The 16,772-nt window shown below is 52.6% G+C and overlaps 1 protein-coding gene across 7 annotated transcripts in view; it reads left to right on the top strand.

Moving 5' to 3' along the window:
• Nucleotides 1-16,772, top strand: part of C2CD5 (C2 calcium dependent domain containing 5) — a 2,654,621-nt gene that overhangs the window by 164,011 nt on the left and 2,473,838 nt on the right. The gene's annotated exons all lie outside the window — the stretch shown is intronic.

Here is a 16,772-nt window from a genome sequence, read left to right as displayed (position 1 = left end):
CATTAACCATGTTACCCAACTCTTGAAGTACTAGAGCATTTCCATTTTCTAGGCTATGTATTTTGCTGAGTACCATACAGTATCCATACTAAAACAGGCCAACCTAAATGTGGCAAAGCCTTCCTTTTGTAATGTGTGATCTACATGGACAAATCTTCCCTTCATCACCTACAAGCTGCTCAGTCGATCTAGTCAAATAGCGGGCGATTTCAGGCACATTTTTCTCTGTTTGGTGCTCAGCAGAGTAATAATGCTCAAGTGGCAACAAGGGGCAAACAGTCAAGTTAATATGATATACACAATACATGGGGAAAAGATCTACTGTAATTACATGAAAAAAGAAAATGGGATCCCTTGCCTGCTAAAAAAAAAGGGTGAAATATGCCTATAATTGCTGAACATGTTTGTATTAAACTGACTATGCCAAGTTTAATAAAACTCTGATCGCCTATATTTATCTGAGGTTTTATTATCACCTATATTATTGCCTACATTATCTGATGTATCATGAATGTGCTGATACAGTGCTGTACGGGGGGGGCACACTTACCAGCTGCAGGAATAATGTGATCAGGAGGGAGCCGCCGATACGCGGGACAGGTCATCATTGATGGCTGTAATACAGGTTCCTAGGGCACACACGCAGCACGACAAGCTAGGGTACAGGATTGGGGTACGGGTAATCAAGGGGGTAAATGAGGGGCACGTAATAAATATTGTGGCATGACCACGTGGGGTGTTGCAGCACCGTCCGAATTAGGTAAAAACCACTGGTAAGCAGATCACATGGGGGTAACACAGACGTAGGCTCATAGAAAATTGCGCGGACACTCTACGGCAGTGGGGTGTTTAGAAGCATCATTCAGGCTGACCGTTCCCAGGAGACAGCAGTTGCTGGGAACAGAACCAGCCGATAAATACAAGATCGGCGCGCCAGGCTCACCGGCACTCGCTGAGAGCAGGGGAATTGAATTCATGAAACTATGTCCGGGGAGGCACACTCAGAGCACAATTGGCAGTTTCAAATCGCGCTCTCGCAGGTGGGTCTGGGAAGAAGGATGTGGGATAAAGAGGCGTTCCAGGAAGAGACAATCAGAAGGTGAGTTTTGTTGACCCCGAAAGGCAACAAGTATACTGTGTCGTCGATGATGTCTGTGAGGCCACTCATTGATTGGATGCCATGTGAATGTCTCTCTTCCCACCAGATCAGGATGTCTTGTGTTTTTTCAATGTGTGCTGCCCAATGGCAGAAAAATAAGGTTCTGGAGGTCAGCACGATTATGTATTGCATATTAACAATTCATGGGGTGGTGCGGGAAGGAATGTGGCGCCACAAGGGTAGGTGATGAACCAGGTGATGGCAGTACTGTTTGATCCAATCAAACTCCTATGTCCCGTTCCCTCCCCTCCATACTGAATGGGCATCCTTTGCTAGGGATGGGAAACAGAACCTTTTTCACCAGAAAAAAATTGTATTACCCTTTAAATTTAGATGCGGGTGGGGGCGTGGCTCCAGGAACATGCCCACCGCCGCCACTCCTTGGTCCTCTTTTCCGCTTTGACGGGAACGGACCGCTTTCACCAGCGCTCCTGGGTTAGACCTCCGGCCTTGTAATTCCACACGCTGTTCCCCAGGAGAGTTTCTTTTCCCTTCTTTTTTCATAGAAATTATCAGTGAAAATACTCTGCCCTCTGGTGCCACCCTGCACCCCGGTGCATGTCGACGATGGCGGGTCTCAGCAGGTGTCCGGCCTGTGAGGGTGCCTTCCCCACGTCAGATCCTAGCGGACTCAGCCTCCGGTGCCTTGGCCCCCGACCACGGCTGGGACGGCTGTTCTGCGTGTCACATTGGCCCTGTGTGCACTGAAGAATCATTTAGCCAGGTGGAGGGAGCTGTTCGAAAGATCACCTCCAGAGGACATCAAGAAATATGTGAGGAGGAAGTCCAGATCCAAGGTAGGTGCCCTGTTTTCCTCTGCACCCTGCAAGGGTGACTCTTTCCCTGGTAAGTGTCCTAGTGGGAGGAGCCTTCCAGGTCCTAGGACCAGCAAGGGCACTGCGGCTCCGAGAGCTACCGGCCAACAGGCCGAGTGGTCCCAGGATCCTGCCGATCCTACTGTTGAGGGGCTGCAAGTCTCTAGTACCGGGGTTCTCCCCTAGGAGCTCTGCTCTAACACCAGATTCGCTCCTGAGGGGGGCGCCTATACGCAGCAGTAGCACTACCGGCCTAATGGCTGAGGGCACTCCGCTTCCCACGTCTCTACCTGAGGTGCAGGAAAGGGCCAAGCCTTCCCTTCTAAGCATGCAGGTGGAGACTGGACCCAGTTCGTCAGGCACCACACAGCAGGCACGTGGCATGGGGCGGGTTAAAATGGCCACCAGGCCAGACAAGATGGCGGCGCACCCGGAGCCTTCTCAATTGCGAGAGCAGGCATGAGTACGCACATCGAGATGGGACTGGACAACTCCGGCTACCTGATCCACGTCCATATACAGACCCCATCTTAGTGCAACATGGACCGGCAAGAGCACAGTTGCTTCTATAAATTGCCTCAGATGGGCACCATCCTCCGGGGGGTCATCAAGGACATGCTCCCTCCTGTACCACCTCAGACTCTGACCGTGGTCCAGACCCCAGTCCCAGTTCAGGCACTGGTTCCCGCGCTCCCACCAGTCACAGTGGCCCCGCCCCCAGCGCAGCCCCCGGCACTGCCAGTCAGCACCCCCAGCTGCCCGTTCCCAACACACCACCAGCAGCTACCGACCTGAGGACACATCGGGCGACACGCAGGAGGAGGATCATGATACTCTGTCCTCAGCGAAGGCTTTCCACGAAAGGCTGGCGGGCGTGGCTAAGTACTTGGGTATCCCCCAACCACATATTGAACAACCTGAGGTGGGGGTCTTGGCTGAGGTGTTCACCATCCGCCCGTCCACAAGAAATGGTATCCCTCCACAAAAGGATGTAGAATCCCTGTCCAAAAAGGGCTGGCTAAAGCCGCATTCCACGCAACCTACGAATAAGTATTTTGATGCCAAGGACAGGCAGACGGAAGGGGACTCACTCATACTATCAGTGCACCCGCAACCTCCCTCCTCTGTTATATATTGGGAAGGAGGAATAGCTGTTGGATTCATAGGACAAAAAGATGTACTCTAATGCCACGCTCCACATGTGCCAGGCCAAGGCGGACGCTATGTTGGCAGCAGTGAACTAAAAACTTTGGAGGGAGATTGCAAACTTACCTCCGGAGCTGCCTGCACATAGTCAGACGTGATTCATGGCAGGGTTGGCAGTGGTGAAAATAGTGGCCCAGGATTTCATGGAGTCCACAGTGGTACACATTGACACCGTGGGTAGAACGATCTGTGTCACCACCGATATGAGAAGAACGGCTTGGCTAAGGCGACCAAGTTTAACCCTGATGTGCAGCAGCACATTCTCGACTTTCCATTTGGTGGGAGGGGGGCTTGTTTCACTTCACCACTGTTAAGACAGATTTCTGAACTCTGTCCTGGCGGCGCAGAAGTTCAGAAGGCCAACCTAATTACTTGGAACAGGGTAACCTCTGGACAAGCCAGACCAATCAGGGTAGCGATCGCGGCGGTCAAGACTAGGTCTCAAGAGGGGTGAGGGTGACTGAAAGCCCGCAATGAGCACACAAAGCAAGGACACTTACAAACTACTCCAAACAGGTGTTATATTAAAAATATATACACATTTATTCCAAGGCCTTTGCAATAATGACCGTAGCGAGAAATCACAATACAACTCTAGTAAACCAACACATACCAAACCAGTACAATATATATACAAATACAAACGAGTCTAAAGCGTTAGATGCACGAAATGTGTAGTCCACCTAGAAGGGAAGGAAAACAGGCAGTGCGAAATAATGCTTAGACCCAGTCCGCCTTCAGAGGCACCTAACTAAAAGGAAGTCCGAGCCCCACGAAGAGTGGAGCCTTGTGCTCAAAAGTACCTGCACACGCTGGTGCCAACGGGCAAAAAAGGGAGTCTCTTCGAGGGAATCAGGCAGTTCAGTTTAGTGCACAAATGAAGAACAGAGTTCCGCGACTCAAGCGCAGCCTCCACTGTGGGCAGAAGCAGAGCGCGAGTACGGAAAGGCGTGCTGTTTTGACACAGCGGGGAAAAGCTATGGGCTCCTGCAGGAGGGCGACCAGTTCCTAGCTATTCTACTCACCGGTCCCCAATGCAAGCAGACCCAGGCTTCTCCGCGTCAGTTTCAGTGCTGGCAGGTTCAGGAGAGCAGGGGACGTCTCGTCGTCGTGTAGATTCTGCAGCAGCAGCGTTGAGTTAAAGATGTCCCAAACGAAGTGAACCCGCACAGATTGTTACCACAGCAGGGCAACGGAGCGGCCGTGTGTATCTCAGCCAAATGTACACTACTCACTTCAGACCTGGGAACGCCAAGTGTACGAATCGTGTGAGAGTGACAAGGACTAGAAATACAACACAACCTGGAGGCGGTTACAGAGCAAGACTCCTGTGTAGGCTGGTCAGTCTGCTGGATGGCCCAGAGACACTTCCGAAGGCTTACATGCAGGAGATGGTGAAGATGCCGAGAATAGCTGTCCCCGCTATTCCAAGGGTCGAAGTACCAGTACAGGCCTTTTGGTTCGATCAGAGGTAAAAAGGGCTTCACAAGGCGACAGCAGTGCAGAGGAGCAGTCCTTCAGCGGGTCACCAGCGATTCCTCGGTTCAGCCTCTTGGTTGCAGGATACTTGGCTCCTGTATTCCTTTGTTCGTGAGAACTCAGGAGATCGACCTGGTAGTGGCGTTTCCAGCCCCCTCTTATCCACGGTTCCCTTTGCGCCAAAACGGAGGGGACCCAATGGGAGATCCGCTCATCAACACTCACACCATACGTGGACCTATCACGGACCACGGTGGTCCCAGGCATTCACACCACCCTAGACTCTCTGGCACCCAGGATGTGTATTGGGACCAGACATCCCAGCCCACATCCTGGAGGCACACACAAGGCCTGTAGAAGCCCGCGAAAGCATCCGTGTTTCGCGGGAAAGTACATGCCCAAATAAGGAAGGCCCCGGGTCGGCTCGACCTGGGGAAGGTGAAGGGAGCAAGACGGTCAGCGGACAGGACAAAGGAGCCTCGTGGTCTGGCCATTTTGGGAGCCAGGCCACCATTTTGGGCGAAGCGCGAGAAACGCGCTTAAAACGCCAAAAGGAGCTCAAAACACAAGAAACGATCGCTGCCACCATTCCCGTCCGTGATTCACTTGCACCGATCAGTTACAATCCAAAAAGAGTATCTAGGGCCTGTAGAAGGCTAGAGACCCAAGAGAGCAGTAACTTAGCTTACAGTGCCCTCTTGTGTCATGTTGCACGAAAGCCGCAACATGATAAAGAAACTACGGAAAACAGCGTTTCCCGATACTGACTGTCTTAAGGGCATGTCAGTTTCCCCGTAAGAATGGAGCGAAAGCCCAGAGGAGTGCAGCAGAAGGCTGCACTTCTCTGGCAAAGTCTAGATCATGGTGAAAAACAACAGCAAAAAGTTTAGGGGTTGCCACATGGAAGGAAAATTACCCACAATTACGAAATCTTTCCTAACAACCATGGATGAGGAACTTGACAAAAAAAAAAATAGCTCGCAAACAGCTAAGTCCTTGTCAGTCTTGACAAAATCTGCACCCACGGCCTATAGCCAAAGTCACCAACGCTCTGCCAGAGGTCGTACCTTCGGTGGCTTCGGGGGCTTTCAGGAGCAACACTCGACAGCCCGACAGGCCCCCTAGCCAGCACAGGCACAAGCAGCACAAATCTTCTCACAAGAGGTTTTTCCAGTCGCCCTCCCAGGCACCAGCCTCGGAGGCAAAAAAACTGACACGTGCCTTCCAGATCCACAAGTCTCCGGTGGCGGGCAGGCTTGCCCTTCACATCCATTCCTGGCAGGCAAGGTCCACAGACCCCTGGATCCTCTCTGTAGTTTCCTCAGTTGTCCATCTACCAATACGCGCCAGACTTCGATGGATGAGTTCATCCAACTTTCTTTTGCACAGTCCATCTACCAATACCTCCGTTTACACTTTTCTCCCCTCCACTCCCACAGATCAGGACGGCAACTCTTCTGGTGGGTCAGGCTGTGGAGGAGGTTCCAGCTTCACAGTGAGGCATGGGCCTCTATTCCTGCACATTTTCCATACAGAAAAATAACCAGGCTGGCCTGAGAGTTGTTCTAGATCTTTCTTCCTTGAAACTTTCCATATCCCTTCAGAAATTCAAGATGGTTAACCGAACACTCATTGTGGAGACACTGGATGGGGGAGACTGGGTGTGCTCCCTGGATCTGAAGGATGCATACCTGCACGTCCCGATTTGGGAGCCCCATCGTTCCTTCCTAAGGTTCAGGATCATGGGCTTTCACTTTCAATATAAGGTCCTCCCACTTGGCCTCGACTTGGCCCCAAGGGTCTTTACAAGGCTAATGAACTCGGTAGCAGCCCTGCTCGGGGCGGAGGGCCACCACCTTTATCCATACCTCGACGACTGGCTAGTTCAAGCAGAGTCGACGAGGCAGTACATCGCACAGCTTCAGCACTTATGCACATGCTATACGATCTGGGGTTCTCTATTAAGATCAAGAAGTCGCAGTTATTACCCATTCAGTCCTTGACATTCCTCAGGCTAATTTGGGATACAAATCTCCTCGGCAGACAAGATCACAGCAATCAAGAAGGCCACAAGGCGTTTTCTCAGCAGACCAGTGACCTCAGCATAGTGGTACCAGCACCTGCTCGGACTAATGGCGGCTTGTCTCCTGGCTGTGCCACACACAAGACTGAAAATGTGGAGGCTGCAGCTATATTTCTCAGCTACTTGAAATCAGGAGACGGGCTCCCAGGCAGCTCTAGTCAATATACCGCAGCACCTGCTGTGGTGGAGTGCAGAGACCAACCTGTTAGCGGGCAGGCCGTTCAGGCAGCCTGTTACAGAGATCACCATTACCAAAGATTTGTCCCAAAAGGGATGGGGGGCTACACTGGACAACAACAGTGTCCATGGAATATGCTCCACTTGCTTGTATTACATCAACAGGCAGGGAGGGACCAGGTGCCTTCCGCTGTGCAGGCTGTCCATCGACATCTGGGAGTGGGCAATGTCAAACAACATTCACTTGTCAGCAGTCCACCTTCCGGGGTAAGCCAACTTGGAGGCAGACAGGCTCAGCAGGCTGGGTATCGACAACTACGAGTGGCAGTTGAACGAAGAGGTCCTGAGGGGGCTCTTCGACGGGTGGGGTCACCCTTCGGTAGACCTATTCACCACCATAAGCAACAGAAGATGCCACCAGTTTTTTTTTTTTTAATTTTTATTTTATTTTGAAGCCAAACAAACACACTACAACTGTTTCAATACATAAAAAACATCATTAGACCAACACATTTTCATTAGAACTCCCCAACTCCCCCCCCACCCTTGAACTAGAGGCGGTTCTCACGTGTCATTTACAGGAGCATCATCGGGTGGCACAATACTTAAGCAGGCATCATCCAAGTCCTCTGTTCCGTTGTTACCCTGGTGAGGGTTTTCCATAGAGGCCACCAATTGCCGCCAGGCCAGCAAGGGCCCTACTTCCTCCTCGCACCCCCTAGTGACTGCTTCAAACCAGACTACAGATTCAGCTTCCGCCCACCATAGCTCCACCCTAGGTCTGTGGGCCGCCTTCCAGCCCATGGCAATCCTGCGCTTAGCCAAAACACAAGCCAAGTCCTTCATCTTGCTTATGTGTTTTGAATGTCGGGGTCTAGGAAAAAACCCCAGCATGCATGACCAGGCCGATTCCACATCCAGCACCACTCCCCCCACCAGCCAGTTTCGTCTTAACCTCATCCCAAAATCTGTGCACTTCCGGGCAAGCCCAAAACATGTGTAGCAGCCCCGCATCCACCTCCCCACACCTGGGGCATTGCTGCATAGCTGGTCCCCCAAACTTTGCAATTTTCCCGGGAGTCAGATACGCCCTGTGGGTAACGTACAATTGAAGTTGTTGAAATCTCGCATTCTGGGACACCTTTTTATGGTACCTCTGGGCCCACTCCTATTGCCCGTCTGTCATGGGTCCTCCCACCTCCTCTTCCCAATCTTGTCTCAATTGAAGCAGCTCCTTCCCTGCCCGTACTCGCAGGAGCTCGTATATCCTCAATATTTCGTGCCCGCCCTCCGATACATCCTACATAGTTTCCAGGGAGGCATCAGGGTCTTCCGCTAGCACTGTCTCGGGCCATCTTTCCCTAGTCTTTTTCACAAGCCTAGCGTAGGTTATATATTGGCCACCACGCAACCCCGTCTCTTCCTGCAACCTCTGAAAGTCCAATGCCTCCCCTTCCTGCCATATGTCCCCGAGGGTGGCCAGGCCTACCTGTTGCCAGTATCTACGGACCGATTCAAGTAGTTGAGAGTCGCTCCCGCACAGCGCCGCCAAAGGGGTCTGCTAGGAGTATGGCTCCGAATCCCCCCAATCTTCCATGTCCTGTGCCAGATCTCGCAGCCCAGCCTCAGTAACCGTCCCCTGCCCACCAGTTTGTCTCTGCGCAACCACACCACTTCCATCAGAAAGTATGGGGCTGAGTCTCCACGCAGAAGCCTAGCTTCCGCCGAGTCTTCAGCCGAAAGCCACCTGGACACATACAGCAGCTGCCCCGCCAGGTAGTAGAGTTCAAAATTAGGCAGGCCTATCCCCCCCCTTGTCACATGGGTTCTGGAGCTTCCACAGAGCAACCCTATTCCTAGAGTTACCCCACACGAAACGCCTACACCCGCTGTGAAGTTTCGCGAATAGGCTCCTAGGTATCAAAAACGGGACATTCACGAAAAAGTGCAAGAGTCTAGGCAGGACCACCATCTTGAGCAAGGCCGCCCTCCCCATCATGGTCAGGGGCAATCTAGACCAAAACACCATGCTGTTCTTGATCCCCTCTATCGCTTTTTCCGTGTTATGCTTGTGTTCTGCCTCGACCCTGTGGTAAATATTTATTCCCAAATACCTAAATGTCACAGGCTGCCATGGTATTGGCAGGGCAGGCAGCCTCTGTACCGGGACCTTCCTATATCTGCCCAAAGGAAATAGACTAGACTTTCTAGGGTTCACCGATATGCCCGAAAGGGTGGCATACCGTTCCATTACCTCCAGCACATACTGCAGATTCTCTTCTGGATAACGCAAATAAAGGAGCATGTCATCCGCATATAATGATATCAGGTGCCCTCCGCTGACAGTGATTATGCCCACCTCCCTATATTGTTGTCGCAGGCATATTGCCAGCGGCTCTAATGCCAGTATATATAGCATGGGTGACCAGAGGCATCCCTGTCTGGTCCCCCTGCTAAGTTGCCAGGTAACTGAGACTGTGGACCCCGTTTTGACTCTCGCCATCGGGGTGCTGTAAAACAACTGGACCCATCTGAGGTATCCAGGTCCCATTCCGTACCCCTTCAGGACCGCTTTCAGCCAGGGCCATCGTACCGAGTCGAAGGCCTTGACCGCGTCTAACGACACTATGGCCAACTCAGCCGTGTCCTCCTCAGTTTGGTCAATGATATGGTGTAGCCTCCTGTGGTTATCAGTGATGTTCCTGCCTGGAACATATCCCGTCTGATCTGGGTGTATCGGTTTCCCAATCACCTTCTTCAGTCTATTGGCCAGCACTGCCTTAAGTATTTTGCTGTCCTGGTTAAGCATGGACAACGGTCTGTAAGACATGCACTCCACGGCCGGCTTGCCTGGTCTCAAGAGTGGGATGATCACAGCTGTCATGATGCCTACCCCCGGAGCACCAGGCCAGGCCCAGCACCCCCGGGAGCAGGCATCATGCCCCCCGGTAAAAGCCCAGCGGCCCCTTAAAGGGGCTCTTTGGACTCTGTCCTGGCGCCGTTGGCGCCAGGCTCATGTTGGACATCAGTCCTGGCGCCATAGGTGCCAGGCTCATAAAGGAAGGTGTTTTGTGCACTTACCTGATGCAGACCATGCTGCAAGATTCAGGCCTCCCTGAGACCTGAAAGGGACTATTTTTTAATTGGGACTATTTTGCTACTCGGGCGTGGCCAGGGAAGGATACTTACCTGGAACTACTTTGGGGGCTATTTAAGCCACGCCCAGACAGTAGCTCACGCTTCGCGTTGTTCTGCATCCAAGCAGCTGAACGCTTACCGTGTCTGCTCCTGCATCTGGTCTCCAGCCACGCCCGCCTCGATCCTGGAACACCTGTAAGGAGAGAAGAGAAAGGTGAAAACCAAGAATTTTATCAAACTTCTTACCTGCATCCGGAACCTTCACGCCAGCGTTCCTGAGAAAAGACTTTCATTTCAAAGCACCGCGTTGCTCGCTGCAGCGCCGCGCTTCACTCACCTGTCCTCGGGAGTTCTTCTGGCTCCACTGCGACTGTCTGCACCGGTCGCCACATCTCTGCGCCTAGGGGAGAGAAGAAGAGACAAAAGGTGAGCAGAAGGAACATATGAGGAAAGCTTATTTTTCCGCCATAACATTTACCGGTCTTCTGTTGGTGGACCATTCCTCATTTCGGGTCGGCGCCGCTTCGTTGGCAGGTACCGCCCCCCGGCCCCTATGGGGAAAGGACAAAAGACATTACTGGAGGAATATAAAGACATTAAGAGGGATCGCCCCGATCGCTAACTCACCTGACTTTACCATCGGCAATTCACTCCCTCAACGCATCGCCTTCATTCTGCACCTGAAATAAAGGACAGATCACAGGTTAGGAAGGCAACAGAAAAGGAGGCTCTACACTTGAACTTTTGTAATCTTCATACTTACGGCGTTCCGCTCGGAAAAGTCAAGTGGATTTTGCCAGCGCCATTCTGAAAACCAGTGAAGTAACTGGACAAACACGCGCCCCTGCACCAGAAGCAGGATGGAGAGTTCATCCTTTCAAACCATAAGGTGAGCTTCAACCGGGGATTTCGGAGAAAGTTAGAGAAGAAGGAAGGGGGGAAGGGGGGAGCAAGCACACTATTCTGCAGACTGTTAATCCCCTTTCTCATCTGCAGAAGGATATTCCTACGGGCCAGACGAGCAAGATTTGAGGGTCCTGTTCAGTCGGTGTTCCGAGTTCTGCGCATCACGCTCGAAGGGGCCACAGCAACCCAGACTAGACCAGCGCCTCCGTGGGAGTCAGGTGAGCGTTACAACAGCCTCGCGGAGGGACAATGGGAGTTCCCCCTGCTCATAGGCCTCGTTGAAAGTGGCAAGCAGTGGCTGAAGCAGCTCTTGCTTGTATGTTTTGTAGAACTCACTAGGCAGCCTATCCGAACCAGGCGCCTTGCAAGTGGGCAGATTCTGAATCACCACCTCCAGCTCATTCGAGGTGACAGGTGCGTCTAACTCCGCGCGTTCTAGGTCATCCAGGGTGGGCAGCTCTATGTCCTCCAATGTGTCCAGTATGTCTTGACACATATCTCCCCCGTGTCCTCATACAAGTGTCTGTAAAACTTAAGGAACTCCTCATTTACCCCTTCTTGGGTGTTGCAGATGCAGCCTCTCTCATCCTTAATCTCACTGATCACCGAGCGGGGGGGTCTCACTCTTATACAGCCAGGCCAGCAGTCTGCCCGGCTTGTCGCCCCCTGCGTTTATTTCCTGTGATTGAGTCTGCACAGCCTATCCCAGAGTGCACTGCAGGACAACTGTAGCTCCTTTACTTTGGTTCTGTTATCATGAGCGGTGTTCTCACAACGTGTGAGATCCTATAGCTTCCTTTCCGCTTCTTGGAGTTCCCTTTCGATACCCCCCTGGAGTCCCTTAGCTTTGGAAATGGCTACCCCACGCATCACCACCTTAAACGCTTCCCACAATGTGCCCACAGAGTGTACGCTTCCCGTATTTATATCAAAGTATTCTTCGATGGCCTCCCTCAGACCCTCCTGGAACCCTTCGTCTTGTAGAGCCTCGGTCCTGAGTCTCCATGTAGGGATCCGCGGTCTTGGGGGCTGGTGTCTCCAGTCTACCACCAAGGGCGAGTGGTCAGATAGTACTCGGGCCTTGTATTCCGCTCCCACTATGTCTCTCACTATCTCAGCAGTTACCAACATGTAGTCTAGCCTTGTGTGCAAGTCATGTGGCGCTGCGTAGTGTGAATACTGCCTATCCGTAGGATGCAGCCTCCTCCACACATCCTCTAGGCCTAGGTCTTTCAGTAAAGTACCCAGCGCTTTGGCCGTCGGTGCCATTTTCCCTGCCCTGTCCTTGGACCTATCCATTCTGGGATTCATGGTACAATTAAAGTCCCCCCCCACACTACCGTACCCACTGCCAGGGGGCCAAGTTTACTGTAGAGGGTCGTAAAGCAAGCCGCTGTGTCGTTGTTGGGGGCGTACAAATTTATGATATGCACTTCCCTGTTTTCCAGGAGACCCGTTACCACCACCATTCTACCCTCCGGGTCCACCGTAGAGTCAAGCACCCGAAACGGCACATGCGGCGCAACCCAAGTAATAACCCCTCTAGCGTACACCGAGTATGCCGCACCCACAACATTGCCCTTCCATTTTCTCCTGACCACCTCCAGCCTTTCCCTAGTGAGGTGAGTCTCCTGCAGCAGGGCTAGATCTACACGCATCCTCTTTAAGTACAGCATCACTTTATTACGTTTCAGGTAGCTGTTAAGGCCCCGTACATTCCAGGTCACAATTCTGAGATTACCCGATGCCATCTGGTCGGACTATCCCCATTCCATCCTTTCTCATAATGCTCCCCGTACTAATTCGTTTTCTGGCTCTCTCCCTTCTATTCACAGACAATACCCCCCTCCCAACTTCACACCACTGCACACAACCCCAACCCCTCCCCCCCCTCCCCTCTCCCCTCTCCCTACCAACCCCCAACAATAGCCCAGCTCCATCCCTGGATCTCAGGCCTACCCACGTCTGGACCTTTCTCGTATCCAAGGACAAGGACCCCGCGGGGCGTCACCTATCTAAGGGTGACCTAACTAAGTATACTACTATTGGGTTCAGAGGGTGCTTCCTAGGATCTCCCAGTCATCTATTTAGGAGAAGTGCATTCAACGGGACCCACCGGCGGATACCATGACTTCCTCCCCACAAGCACAATGTTGTTCTATATTCCAGTCCCAATGTCATAACTATGGCCCCACGGGTGCCTCTGCAACGTGCTACTTATCTCCAGCCGCTTCTGTCTGGACATCCGGTTCTTGAGGTCGACCCTGCATATCCTGCCACTCCATCGCTTCAGTCGGCGTCTCAAAGAAGAGGGATCTATTCTTATAAAACACCTTTAACCTGGCGGGGTAGAGCAACATGTAGTGATGGTTCAAGATCTTCTCGATCAACGGCTGCGGGGGGGCTCCTGTGGCCGGTCTCCTGGTCAGGGCCCTATGCGCCCTTTCAACTGCGAACCCCTGGGTCAGCTCCCCGCCTGTAATCTCCTGCAAGAGCATGGTTTCAACGTATTCCGTGGGGTTCGGTCCTTCCATTCCTTCCGGAACACCCACTATGCGTATGTTGTTGCGTCTGGCGCGCCCCTCTGCCTGCTCTGCTCTGTCCTCCAGATTGCCCACTCGTTGCACGAGGGCATGAAGCTCCTTAGCATGTGCATTGCACGCCTCCGTGGTCGGGGCCAACTCTTTCTCCAGTTCCCCAGTGCGCTCCGCGATCGTTCGCACGTCCTGTCGCAACAGGTTCACTTCTTCTTGGACCGCTCCGATCTTGAGGTCCAGGCCCTCCTACAGCTCTTTCATGGCCAGGCCCAACTTCGTTTCCCAGTCCACTTTCAAGTCAGCAATTGCTGCTAGCACCTCCTGGATAGTACCCGGTGGGTCCGTCGCCGCCGCAGGGGTCTCTTTGCTCTTGCCCCCTTCCGCGCCTGGGGGCGACCTGGCATAGGCCTCCATCGTGGGCTGCTTGATCTGGGGTCGCACCACCTTGGAAGACATCCTGCCGCGTTGGTTGGGCAAGATCCCGCCGTGCTCCTCTGCACAGCACTGTCCGCGTGGTCACAGACCACCCACTGCCGTCCCAACCTGCGCCCGTCTGCCACACGCGCCCAGCTGTGTCTTCAGCGCTGCGGAGCGCCTCGCGGGGTCCGCTCGCCGGCCCCTCCTCAGCAAGGCTCTGCTGAACTCTGGTTCGCTCTACTGGCACGCCACAATCCAGGGCCTCCTCAGTGGGGGCCCGCACTTATGTCCTTGCCACCAGCCAGAAATGCGTGCAATGCGTCTCTCTAGTTGGGCTCGCCCCGCTCCGGCCGGCTCTGTCTTCCTCAGCTCCACGGACCATTTATGGCCCTTTGTCCACGAGCGGCCATCTTGGGTGCTGCCCTTCCACTGCGCGACCGCCACCTTCTTCGAAGTCCAGTTCTGAGTATATGCAATCTCGCTGGTGGGGAGGGCACTCACCATGTGCCCCCCACTTTCATGCACCCTTGGATGCACCGTGGACTCGAAAGTCTGCCGAAAACCATCACTTCTTCCCAGGATCAAAATCGGATCGTCGGGAGCTCCTCCAAGGAACGTCCCCTCACGTAGCCATCAAGCCACGCCCCACCAAGATGCCACCAGTTTGCTTCCTAGCTGGGGCAAGGCAGGGGATCTCAGGGGGACGTGTTGCAGATTCTGTGGAACGACTTGAATGCATATGCCTTTCCCCCCACTCTGTTGATTCACAGGGTCATCTGCAAGGTCAGGAAGTCACGGAGTCTTCGACTCATCTTGATAGCGCCATGGTGGCCAGCAAGACCTTGGTTTTCAGAACTCCTCCGACTGTTGGATCAGCCTCTGGTACACCTCCCGTTGGGTCCAGCCCACTTACTCTCCCAGCAGGGGGGCACTGTGGTTCACCCCACTCCTCAGAAGTTAGCTCTGGGAGCATGTTTCCTGAATAGGTCACCTGAAGCACCTACACTTGTCACAGGGCAACCTGGCTATCGTACAAGGGGCCTGAAGCGACTCCACCAGGAGTCAATACAGGAGCAAGTGGACGAGGTACTGTCACTGGGCCAAGACAAACAAGATCGATTCGCTAGCATGCTGACTGGATGATGTTATCCTTCTCTGCGCATTTGGCTCACTCTGCTGTGCAGGTAGACACCTGCCATATGTATCTGCCGACCATAGGGGCATACAAGAACTCCAAAGACGACATCTCTCCTCCTCCAATCCAGTGGTTAAAAGGCACTTGGCGGGTTTGGCAGATTATATCCTCCTGTCAAACATCCACACCCGATCTGGGACCTTAACGTGGTGCTGGGCACCATGGCACACAAACCCTTCGAACCCATGGCATCAGCAGACATCAGGCTGGTTACTATTAAGGCTGCCCTACTGGTTGGCTTTACATCAGCATGCCGGATCAGCGGAATTCAGGCGCTGGTGGCTTCAGAGCCCTATACCACATTCCACCGAGACAAGGTGGTGCTTAGGACGCATCCTGCCTTTCTCCCGAAAGTCGTTTCCTCCTTTCACATTAATGAGGAGATAGTACTCCCAACATCCTTTGCGGTCCCAAAATATGAGGCTCAGAGGGCACTGCACTGTCTGGATGTTGGGCGTGCTCTAAGATTTTATCTGGATAGGACAAAGAGCTTCCGTAAATCGGATTCCTTGTTCATCACTTTTGGCGGGTCAAAACCAGGCTGTCAAGCCGCCATGGCTTCCATAGCAAGGTGGATGGGTATGGCCATCAAGACGGCATATGAGGGGCAGCACAGGGCTTTGCCAGAAAACATGTACGCCCATGCCATCAGAGCCAAGGCCACGGCTGTGGCTTTCCAAAGACACGTCCCGTCAGACAGACAGAAAGGCGGCTACTTGGGCTTCCCCCTTGTCCTTTTGCAAACACTACTGCTTGGATGCCAGGACAGATGCAGCATTTGGCCAGGCAGTTTTGAAAAACGTGTTTTTCTTAAAATAATATACAAGGTCGCCTACTTACAAATTCAAAAATTCTTGGAATCTAACCACCTACTAGGAGTGCGACAATCAGGCTTCCATCCCCAACATGGAACATAAATGGCATTAATAGACCTCATGGCTCAAATAGATTAACTCAGGGATAAGGGGAAATCGCCTCTCCTTCTCCTCCTAGATCGCTCCACTGCATTCGACTTGGTTGATCACAAGGCCCTTTGCGGCCACCTAAAATCAGCTGTGCACTTCTCCAAAGAGGCCATTACGTGGATCAAATAATTTCTTAGTAATAGGACCATGAGTCTTCTCGCCCTCAGCTGCCGCAGACCCTACCCCTACCCCTATCACCTTTGGAGTACCCCAGGGATCTTGTGTTTCGCCCACCTTGTACAATATTTTCACCAAGCCCCTTTTCGATGATCTGGACCATCTTGGTATCACCTACACTTACTATGCAGATGATACCAAGATTCTCCTTCCACTTTCAGGGGATTATGACAAGGATTTGGCCTTGGTGAACAGGTTCTACCTCGTCATCCAGGCATGGATGGTAACACATGGTTTATGCCTGAATGACTGCAAGACTGAACTCATCATCTTGGGCACTACACCCAACCTAAAAAAACTAGGACCTAAGTACACCTCCTTCATAATAGACAGTAACTCTATCAAGGTCGCCACCGAGGTAAAAACTTTAGGTTTCTACCCTCTCATTCACCAGGCAAGTCAACTCTATGGCATCCACGACTGCATATACTTGCAAACTTATTAGAGCAGTCAAAGCCTTTCTTTCTAAAGATAGCTGCATTACCCTCGCCAGACCCCTTATATTGTCTAGACTAGAC

This window comes from Ambystoma mexicanum, chromosome 12, assembly GCF_040938575.1.
Source record: "Ambystoma mexicanum isolate Mex_15411 chromosome 12, UKY_AmexF1_1, whole genome shotgun sequence".
NCBI lineage: Eukaryota > Metazoa > Chordata > Amphibia > Caudata > Ambystomatidae > Ambystoma > Ambystoma mexicanum.
This window is presented reverse-complemented; position numbering and strand designations above follow the sequence as displayed.